At 43.1% G+C, this 11,738-nt stretch overlaps 1 pseudogene; it reads left to right on the top strand.

Moving 5' to 3' along the window:
• Positions 1-1,694: 1,694 nt before the first annotated feature.
• LOC119360514 overlaps positions 1,695-11,738 on the top strand; it is a 49,707-nt pseudogene continuing 39,663 nt past the window's right edge.

Raw genomic sequence — 11,738 nt, 5'->3', positions numbered from 1 at the left:
CATTTTTCTGAAGAGGGGGCGGCTGCTGTCCCACCTGAACGATTCATTGCATTAGAGTTGACCCTGGAGAAATTCTCATCGAGCTTCGGCCCTGGCTCTACTGCAATGGTAAGCGCTACAAGTAGATGCCAGCCTTGGTAGCACCGCTCTCTTTCTACCTAGTAGACATGAGCAAAGACCGTGACTGCGGCATCGCTGGCTTAAGATTAGGGATGGAGCAGGATAGGATTGGGGCAAGCGCAGAAAGCATGAAGAGGATGGTCTCCTTCACTGCTTTGTACATATTGGTCGTGAGAAGGTAGGATAGGAAGGAACGGAGCAGGAATCTTCCTAGATAAAAGCGTTTGAGAGAGAGATTGGTGAGGTTGAAAAACTGCGCGCTACTGCCACATGATTGAAGGAACCTAAGAATTTTTAAGAGCTGAACATGTCTAAGCAGTTGTTTTTGTAGACTAGTTTACTCTCTTCGTATCAAAATATAAGATGTTTTTTAGTCTAGTTTAGCATAAAGAATGTCTTATCTTTTGATACAGAGGTAGTACATCTCAATGCAATCTGTACGCTGTTGGAGATGCACGTATGTTACCTTTTGAGATTTTCAACAGGAGTCCACTACAACCGCCGGACGGAATTTTGTAAATGCATGAACTGTATATCAGCTGAGCTTACAAGTTCGCAAGCCATAAATCACGTGTGTTCACAAAAAAGTACGCACACTAAGGAAACGATGGCGCATCAATCAAATCAACCACGCCATGATAGAGCTGCCGGGTCACTACCAGAGTGATACGCGATATCAGCTAGGCAAAAAGTTCCTCTGTAGCTCGAGCTCCAAGTTGCCCATTATCTTATCTGTCTGTTTCACATTGAGATCTGTGCACCTGGAGCATGATTAACATCATAACCATTGCATGCAGCGATTAGTAGCTTGCATGGACTACAGTACAGTGCCCTGTACATGCACGTGATGGAGATGGCTAGAGGTACAAGGCAAAGTAGAATAAACAAAAAGATTTTCGGTGGGATCTTCTGTGAACTGTATGCAGTTTTCTTAGACTGAATTATATCAAGCCTCATAGCTTTGTGTACAAATAATCTCGAAAAGTATACGCCACATTAGGTCCCATGTCCTGCATGCTTTACTGTTTGAGAGAGAGTGAGAAGAGACATCATGAGAGAGAATCAGAGATAAAGTTTCTTTTTAGAAAACTCAGCATGCAACACAAACGGTCGCCTCCCCTGACAGGCTGACACACACACACTCTTTCTCTTTTCTATTCCAGGAGCACCGAGCATGTGACACTGTTGGCGCTGCGCATGATCTGTCAACATGCATGTCGGCCACAACTGTGCCAAGAGATTATGTGAGTAAAACATCTGATTTGAGCACATGCATCCTCCAGATGCACTGTTGACATGTCAGTGTTTTGCACATATCTCAACGTGACTCAATGGCCTAGATAAGAGGTCCCATGGAGCTTGAGCTATATAAAACCACTCTCTATCAGCTAGGGTCGTACACGTAACCTCACGTCCTCACCACACCAACCAACAAGCTTGACAACGGCTTCACTGACGGATCTCCTTATCTGAAGGTCCCAACCGCAGGTGGAGAGTGGACACGCCAGGCGTCGACGAGAGGTAGCACTCAGCCGGCAGCAATTTGCAGCTACCTAGCTTCTCCTTTGTCAGGCATGGAGAAGAGCAAGGTTCTTGTTGGAGGCACATGTTACTTCGGCAGGAGGATAGTGAAGGCCAACCTGGCCCAGGGCCACGAGACCTACGTGTTGTTAAGGCTGGAGATCGGACTCGACATCGACAAACTCCAGATGCTGTTGTCGTTCAAGGCGCAGGGAGCACGGCTTGTCGAGGCGTCGCTCAATGACCACCGGAGCCTCGTCGCCATCGTGAAGCAGGTGGACGTGGTGGTGTCGGCCATGTCCGGGGTTCACTTCCGTAGCCACAACCTCCAACTGCAGCTCAAGCTGGTAGAGGCCATCAAAGGGGCCGGAAATGTTATGGTAGGCTAACTCACTCTGGGTGATTACTATATAAGTAACTCTCACACAATACCCATTTCGAAGAGAGAAAAACAAAAGGGGGTTTATATGTCTTTTTTTCTGTTTTTCTTTTCTGGTGTTGTTTTATATTTGTTTTCTTATTTTGTTTTGTGTGTGCTTAAATTCATGATGTTTAAAAAAATACATGAATAGTAAAAAAATAGTAAAGATTTTCTAAAATATGCACACAGATTTTAATTTTGGAGAACATTTTATTAAAAATCATGTTCGTTTGTAACATATACGGATATTTTTTGAAAATTATGAGAAAAAATGTGATCATTTTAAAATTTCGTTGAACATTTTAAAAATTATCCCAACATTATTTTAAAGTAGATTATTTTCTGTAGTTGTGATATGTTTTCCAAAAATAATTGTGAACATGTTAAAAAATTCACGCTTATTTTTTGATTTGTGATATTTTAAAAAAATGTTGATTTATATTCATAATATAATATATTATTTAAATTTGCCGAACATCCCACAAATGGATTTTTGAAAGGAATTCGACTGAAAAAAATGGTCAAAACTAGCGGAAAGGTACCGATGCATAGTACTGGCTGACTGGGCTGGTCTAGTTTACTTGTTAATTTGATGCACAGTCCTTGCAAAAAAAATTGATGCACAAAGCTCTAAATACGAGCCCCCCCATCCCCCACACACACACCCAAATCAAACACGCAGTAAAAAAATATTGCTTAGCAATGGTGCCCAAGCAACAAGCCACACCTTAAGATAACCTGGTTCGTTTGCAGAAATTTTGTTAAAAAATCACCTTGCGGATTGAAAATAAGAACACTACAGGAAACTTGTTAATACGTGACGGTCCTAGTCCGTCACAAATCAACTAAAATTTGTCATGCGTTCATGTCCATGACGGATCTGAGATCCGTCATGTATATCGCGTCATAATTTGATATCGTACCTTCCATGACGGTCCTTGGCCGTCATGGATCTGCCTCAGGCCCGCCAAGCCCAAACTGGGGTGTGACGGAACAAACCGTCACCGATTTACATGACGTGGATGCAACGTGGACCTAACAAGGCGTTTACGTGGATCTGACGTGGAGACTAACATAGCCCATGTTGTAAACAGCCCAATTAGGAATTTGGCCCAATAATTTTGGACAACCCCACCGATCAGTTATTTATCTTTGTCCTGCCATTAGCCTACCTGTTTTTTTTGGTCCAAACCATCAGCTCCATTTTTGTACAGCCGGTTTTCTATATACAAAACAATTTACAATAGGGCAACCAAATTATATTCATTCAAAAAGTAGCAATTGTTTACATGACAAAACAGATTTCCAACAATCTAGTCTGATTTGAAAAAACAAAGCTTAATATCAATACATCACGAGCATATCTAGCGCTATAAGCATCTTTAAAAAAATTGAGTTAGATGGTTTCAAAGAAAATGCACTGCTAGCTGATTTTAATCTCCAACACTACAGCAATTCAAGGCAGCTATCCAGACCCAATTAATCCCTGCTAAAAAACTTCAATCTCCAGTAGCACGGTGCCAAACCTGCATAGAATCAAAACACATTCAAAATTATAATCAAGTTAGCCTACAAGTGACAAGCAAATTTAGTCCAAAGAAAAGTGTGCCAAATGAAAGTATAATCAAGTTAGCCTACAAGTGACAAGTAACGAACACACATCACAGAACAGTAAGTGCAATAACAGCAGCAGTTGGTTCAGCCATTGGTTCTGGACCAAACAAACAGTAAGTGCATGGGGCTAACCAGGCTGGGAGTTGTCTATTTTCCGGACTAGCAAACAAACATGACATTTCTCAAAGAAGAAAGCAAACAAACATGACACAGACAATTACTTAGTTTTATTTTTTTGTGAGAGGAAGTTGTGCCCCAGTACAGGTATTTAGTTTATCTGGATCAAACGTTTCTATACTCTAAAGGAAACAAAAACAAAAGTGAGAGGCAGGCATTTAGTTTTTTTTGTGAGAGAAAGTTGTGCACGCCTGAACAAGTACTTAGTTTTTCTGGATCAAAATTTTCTGTACAAGCGATCAGCTGAAAATTATGTAAAGAAAATTCTGCCAACAGACACTGTACCACACCATTCCTTAACAAACAAGAATGACAGTAAAGAAGTGGCAGACTAACTTCGAGATAACTAACACAAACTAGACATAAACATAGGCCAAGTTCAAATCAAAGTATGTAATGTTGTGGACTATATAACCCGATGTTTATGCTGCAAGTTATCTCAAAGGCCAGTACTAGGCGCCGGCGGACCGGCCCAAAGTTTTGGCCGGTCCGCACCTAGCCGTCAGATGCGCTCATTTTTTAACCGTCCGATTCTCTCGACGTGGGCGTCTCCTTCCTTCTGCTTTGCTCTATCTGGTCAACGCGAGCAGGAAAAACAATCCCCTCCTCCTGCCTCTCAATATTCCCTCGACGCGGGACGTCTCTGGCCCAGCCACCGCGTGCGTGCGCTCTGGCGGGACGCGGCAGCACCCACCTCCTCTCTGGCGTCACCGCTCGTCGCAGCAGCAGCCGCTTGTCCCCGGTCCCAGGCTCCCAGCTTTCCACTATTTCATCTCGTCATGGTTGTAGCTTCTATAAGACATGGTTGTAGCTTCTACAGTACATGGTTGTAGCAAAAAAAATATCGCCGTCGTCGCCGCCGGTTGTAGCTCGCCTCACAGGTCGTAAACACATGGTCGTGGTCATGGCACCAAATTTCATTACCGGCCATAGCAAAGACGATACGTGGTTGCAGCAAAAGCAAAATGGTCGTCGCTGCCGGGTATAGCTCGCCGCCGGATGCATGTCGCTGGCTGCGCAATTGTCTCATGGTCGCAGCTTCCACTCTTCGCGTAGTAGCAAAAACACTTGCTGGTGGAAGCTTTGTGGGTTGCCGGTTGCAACAAAAATCAGTTCTCGGCATGTCATCACCACAGAACCAACAAGCAGTTGCAGCAAAAATAACTGCTGGTTCCAGCTCCGGTCTTAGCGTTTCCAGGAAATCCAGACACGGGTTCCAGCTCCCGACTTCGGCCGATTGTAGCAAAATTAGTAGATGATTCCAGCTTAGTCAACAGCCGGTTGCAGCAAAACAAACTGTTGGATCCAACTTTAGCCTGGTTCAACCAAAAGTTCAATAACATCGTAGCACTGTGATGGCAAGTGCTAGCTAGCTCGGTGTCTACCTCAGGTTGAGAGAGAGTGAGCGAACACTTGGCCTTGGTACTAGTAGCAGGTGCACAACTAAAAGTAGTACTACTACTCTAAATTGACTCGCTAATAAATGTGCTTAGTACACAAATTAACAGGTTTAAACCTCATTTCGCTTTTCATGCCGGCCTGTATTCGGAGTTTCTTGGATTTGCGGTGTATTATTACTGTAGGACTGCCACAATGTAACGATGTAATTTTCTTCTTAGGTTCAGATTAAACATATTTCTGGAATACATATTCACCTGGCTGGCTGCAGGAGACAACAAGGATAGAAAAAGAAAAATACCTAGGGAGAAATCACTAAACAGAACATGTCGACATGTTAATACAGTAACAGAAATCATGTCTCCAAGACCTAGGGAAATATTCTAAAGCGCGGTGGTTTGTCTCTGCTTTGTACCCTGCTGTTTGTCTCTACTTGGTACCCTACAGTGTACAAGATGCAGAGAAATCCAGAGAAAATTTAATGCTAAACATTCAGAGAGGAAGCATGCACACACACAACACACCGGCTGCTGCACCAGAGCCCTAGCTGCCAGCACCTTGTCAGCACGCACAGACAACACACCCTTATAGTTAGAGAGGGCAGTAGCCACGCTATCTAGGCAAAAAGTTCCTCTGTAGCTCGAGCTCCACGGTGCCCATTATCTTATCCGTCCGTTTCACATTGAGATCTGTGCACCTGGAGAACATCATAACCTTTGCATGCAGCGATTAGTAGCTTGCATGGACTACAGGACAGCGCACTGTACATGCACGTGATGGAGATGGCTAGAGGTACAAGGCAAAATAGAATAAACAAAAAGATTTTCGGTGGGATCTTCTGTGAACCGTATGCAGTTTTCCTAGACTGAATTATATCAAGCCTCATAGCTTTGTGTATAAATAATCTCGAAAAGTATACGCCACATCAGGTCCCATGTCCTGCATGCTTTACTGTTTGAGAGAGAGTGAGAAGAGACATCATGAGAGAGAATCAGAGATAAAGTTTTTTTTTGAAAACCCGGCATGCAACACAAACGGTCGCCTCCCCTGACAGGCTGACACACACACTCTCTCTTCTCTATTCCAGGAGCACCGAGCATGTGACACTGTTGGCGCTGCGCATGATCTGTCAACATGCATGTCGGCCACAACTGTGCCAAGAGACTAGTGTGAGTCAAACATCTGATTTGAGCACATGCATCCTCCAATGCACTGTTGGCATGTCAGTGTTTTGCACATATCTCAACGGGACTTAATGGCCTACATAAGAGGTCCCATGGGGCTTCAGCTATATAAAACCACTCTCCATCAGCTAGGGTCGTACACGTAACCTCACCTCACGTCCTCACCACACCAACCAACAAGCTTGACAACGGCTTCACTGACCGATCTCCTTATCTGAAGGTCCCAACCGCAGGTGGAGAGTGGACACGCCAGGCGTCGACGAGAGGTAGCACTCAGCCGGCAGCAATTTGCAGCTACCTAGCTTCTCCTTTGTCAGGCATGGAGAAGAGCAAGGTTCTTGTTGTTGGAGGCACCAGTTACTTCGGCAAGAGGATAGTGAAGGCCAACCTGGCCCAGGGCCACGAGACCTACGTGCTGTTGAGGCTGGAGATCGGACTCGACATCGACAAACTCTAGATGCTGCTGTCGTTCAATGCGCGGGGAGCACGGCTTGTCGAGGCGTCGCTCAACGACCACCGGAGCCTCGTCGCCGTCGTGAAGCAGGTGGACGTGGTGGTGTCAGCCATGTCCGGGGTTCACTTCCATAGCCACAACCTCCAACTGCAGCTCAACCTGGTGAGGCCATCACAGGGGCCGGAAATGTTATGGTAGGCTAACTCACTCTGGGTGATTACTATATAAGTAACTCTCACACAATATCCATTTTGAAGAGAGAAAAACAAAAGGGGGTTTATATGTCTTTTTTTTCTGTTTTTCCTTTCTGGTGTTGTTTTATATTTGTTTTCTTATTTTGTTTTGTGTGTGGTTAAATTCATGATGTTTTAGAAAATACATGAATAGTAAAAAAATAGTAATTTTTTTCTAAAATATGCACACAGATCAAAAAGATAAATTTGATGCAGTTTACTTGTTAATTTGATGGTCCAGTTTACTTGTTAATTTGATGCACAGTCCTTGCAAAAAAAAAATTGATGCACAGAGCTCTAAATACTGCACAGTCCTTGCAATGGTGCCCAAGCAACAAGCCACACCTTAAGATAACCTGGTTCGTGTGCAGAAATTTTGTTAAAAAAGCACCTTGCGGATTGAAAATAAGAATAATTAAGAACACGGCATGTTGTGATTCTTCTTAATTTATGTTTTTAACTTGATGAAAACAGCTCGAGTGTAGTGATAATCAATAAATATACAATTTAGCATGCAGCGCTTCCTACCATCTGAGTTCGGCATGGACCCAGCAAGGATGGGGCATGCTCTTGAACCAGGAAGGGTCACATTTGATGAGAAGATGGAGATAAGAAAGGCGATAGAAGAAGCAAACATTGGCCACACTTATATTTCTGCATACTGCTTTGCTGCTTACTTTGTTCCTAACCTCTGCCAAATGCGTACTCTTCTTCCACCCAAGGAGAAAGTTAATGTATATGGAGATGGCAACGTCAAAGGTAAACATATACAAACATATGTACTTCTAGGTTTTACTTATCCTAGTTGTATTACTCCTGGGCTTTTTTTTTTGAAAGAAAGTTTGAACTTTATTCATTAGAAATAATCATTACATCGTTTATGAGGATTGGTACAATTGCATTATGTGGTTCCTCAAACCAATCAGAAATGAATGAAAATCTAGCCAACTTGGCAAGTTCATGAGCAACTTTATTTGCTTCTCTATTACAATGCTCGAATCTAGAAATAGGAAAATCGCAAGCTAAATGAAAACGGTCATCAAAAATTGCAGCTGCTGCCTCCGACGATCGTCCTCCTTCGTTCATGGTCTCGATCACCTCCATATTATCCGAGTTAATAATTATGCGATTACAACCCGTCCTTTGCGCAAGCGATAGGCCAAATTTTAACGCCAAAGCTTCAGCCATCAACACATCTGCACACCAGTCAATCTTACCATTTCCCCCACCAATGAACCTACCTTTGTCATCTCTTAAGACAGCCCCGATCGTACCCCTGAGAAGGTCGTGATCAAAAGAAGCATCAACGTTAAGTTTAACAAATCCCGTCGGGGGATTAGACCATCCTCCTCTTTTAATGGAAGCCTTCGGCGAGGAGGCATTAACAAAATTGGCAGCGAGAGCGCGTATCCCCATGGATATCTGTTGTGCATTCTGAGTAGTCTCATTGTGTACCAATTTGCGCCTTTCCCACCACAAGTACCAGGCTGATATGGCAATCATGTCACGCACATTACGAGTGCCCATAATACATAGTTCCTGATCTGCTAATGAAAGTAAATATTCCAAGATTGCCTCACCCGCATAGTGTATTTTACAAGCTCTGTCAATAATATCGTCCATCCCTAGTCTTCTCCAGACTTCTTTTGCTCTATCACATAGAAACAACAAATGTTTTGTGTCTTCTGGCCCAGATGAGCAGGCAGGACACTTAGGCGAGACTTTCACATGTCTATTAGCTAAGTTAACACGACACGGAATAGTGCCGTGAAGTGTACGCCAAATAAATATTTTAACCTTTGCTGGACAAGCAAGTTTCCAAATCCTCGCCCAAATAGGATTGACCGTGGTACGTCCCATCCCATTGGTATGTCGTAACTTGTTCCCATATTGGTGGTCCCATTCCACAAAATAAGCAGACCGAACCGAAAAAATCCCATTTTTTGTGAAATTCCAAGCTATGAAATCTGGCATATCATGTTGCGATATCGGGATCGTAAGCACTCGCTGAACATCAATAGGCCATAGAGTCTGTCTGAGAAGATCTTCATCCCAACTATTTAGGATTGGATCAATCAAATCTGCTACCTTCCGTAACAACTGGCCTCCCTTAGGGGTAACAATTTTATGGTTTGCACAATTTGGAATCCATGCGTCCTCCCAAATGTCAATATTCTGCCCGTTTCCCACTCGCCAAATATGACCATGCTTCAGGGAGCTCACACCCGCCATAATACTTTGCCAGGTGAAGGAAGATCCCTTCTTCAGGTCAGTGTTCAACAAGTCACCGTCAGGATAGTATTTGACTCTCAAAATAGTAGCACATAGAGAATCCGGATTCTCGAGAAGACGCCAAGCCTGTTTAGCAAGCATAGCCAAATTGAAACAATGGATATCCCGAAAACCCATTCCTCCTTGGTTCTTGGGTACACACATTTTCCACCAAGCCATCCAATGCATCCTCCTTTGGTTGTCCTCATCTCCCCACCAGAAATGCGCCATCGCGTCAATAATTCCTTTGCAAATTTTTTTAGGAATTTTAAAGACCGACATTGCATAGGTGGGAATGGCTTGAACAACCGCTTTAAGTAAGATCTCCTTTCCTCCAACCGACAGAAGTTTCTCCTTCCAACCACTAATTCTTTGAACAATACGATCAATTAAGTATTGGAAACAATCGGTTTTATCTAACCCCACATTGGCCGGCAGTCCTAAATATTTGTCATTCAAGGCCTCAGTCATTATATTGAGAATTGTACACATTTGTTCTCTAGTGTCCACTCCCGTATTAGGGCTAAAAAAGATGCTGGATTTGTCGACACTGACCATCTGCCCTGAAGCTGCGCAATACGAATCTAGAACTGATTTTAATGTTTCCGCACTTTGCAAATTTGCTTTCATAAGGATTAAAGAGTCATCAGCAAAAAGAAGGTTTGTGACAGATGGGGCATCTCTGCAAACCTTTACTCCTGAAATATTCCCATTTTCTTCCGCATGCGTTAGTAAAGCTGTGAGACCCTCCGTGCATAACAGGAACAGGTAAGGAGACAGCGGGTCTCCTTGCCTCAGACCCCTAGTAGGTTTAAAACTTTCACTCTCCTCCGCATTAAACCGAATACGATATTCAACAGTAGAAACACACTCCATAATAAAATTTACCCACACCTCACGAAATCCAAGTTTGAGCATAATCTCCTTGAGAAAAGGCCATTCAACCCGGTCATAAGCTTTATGCATATCCAATTTTATCGCACATAATCCTTCTTTGCCTGCTCTCTTTTTCTTGATGGTGTGGAAGCATTCGTATGCCACCAATACGTTGTCCGTAATAAGTCTTCCAGGAACGAATGCGCTTTGAGTTGGGCTAATAATATCTGGTAGGAACACCTTTAGGCGAGAGGCAATCATTTTTGCAATAATTTTATACACCACATTGCACAGACTAATTGGTCTAAACTGGGTTACCTTCTCCGGAGAATTGACTTTTGGTATCATCACAATCGCAGTATCATTCCAGCCAGATGGGATAGTGCAAGTGTTTACTGCTTTCAAAACCTCCTCGATCAGATCATCTCCTAACATTGGCCAAAACCTTTTATAGAAAATAGCATGGAGCCCATCAGGCCCTGGGGCTTTCAAATCCCCAATGTCGAACAAGGCTTTACGAACATCATCAGTCGTATACGGAGAAAGGAGGGCATTGTTCATCTCAGTAGATACTCTCCTCTTTACCAGTGATAACACATCCTGATTAGGTTGCTCGATCTCTAAGGTAAAAAGCTTTTTAAAATATTCTATGATATGATCCTTCAATTCCGTATCTTGTCGCCAGACCCCAGTATCATCGAGAAGTTTTTTGATATTATTTCTCTTTTTCCTAGCAGTAGCTGCATTATGGAAGAAGGAAGTATTTCGGTCTCCGTGCATCAACCAATTTGCTCTACCTCTTTGTAACCAAAAAATCTCTTCCTGATCCAACGGATTCTCAATGAGAACTACAATTTCTTTCTGCCTAGAAAGGGAATCTATATTCATAGGTCCACGTTTCAATTTGTCTAACTCTTTTTTTAATTTATTAATTCTCCGTTCCGGTCCCTTCAAGATCTCACGGTCCCAGGAATGTATTACTCCTGGGCTTATGCCGCTCCCTTCAAATTTCTACTTGACTATTTAAAGTTATATCGTACTATGTAGCAATATTTATGGATGAAGATGACATTGCAACGTATACAATCAAGTCCATTGATGATCCCCGGGCCTTAAACAAGACAATATACCCACTAGTAGAAAATGGGCCATTTGTCCCGGTTCCAGAGGGATTTTAGTCTCGGTTCTGAAACCGGGACTAATATGTTGAGACTAAAGCCCAACACCTTTAGTCCCGGTTCGCTTACGAACTGGGACAGATGGTGCTCCACGTGGCCATTGCGGTGAGCCCAGGCAGGAGGGCCTTTAGTCCCGGTTAGTAACACCAACCGGGATCAAAGTTATATCTAATTTAAAGAAGTGGGTCAATACATGTATATGAATGAAACTCAACACAAATGATGGTAATAAAATAAAATTGTGAACATTATTGTTTACGTACATCAAAATCTTTTTTGGAGTAGCCCCCA

The sequence above is a fragment of the Triticum dicoccoides genome, chromosome 2B (assembly GCF_002162155.2).
Source record: "Triticum dicoccoides isolate Atlit2015 ecotype Zavitan chromosome 2B, WEW_v2.0, whole genome shotgun sequence".
Taxonomy (NCBI): Eukaryota; Viridiplantae; Streptophyta; class Magnoliopsida; order Poales; family Poaceae; genus Triticum; species Triticum dicoccoides.
Note: the sequence above shows the minus strand (reverse complement) of the source record. Positions and strands in the feature narration are given on the sequence as shown.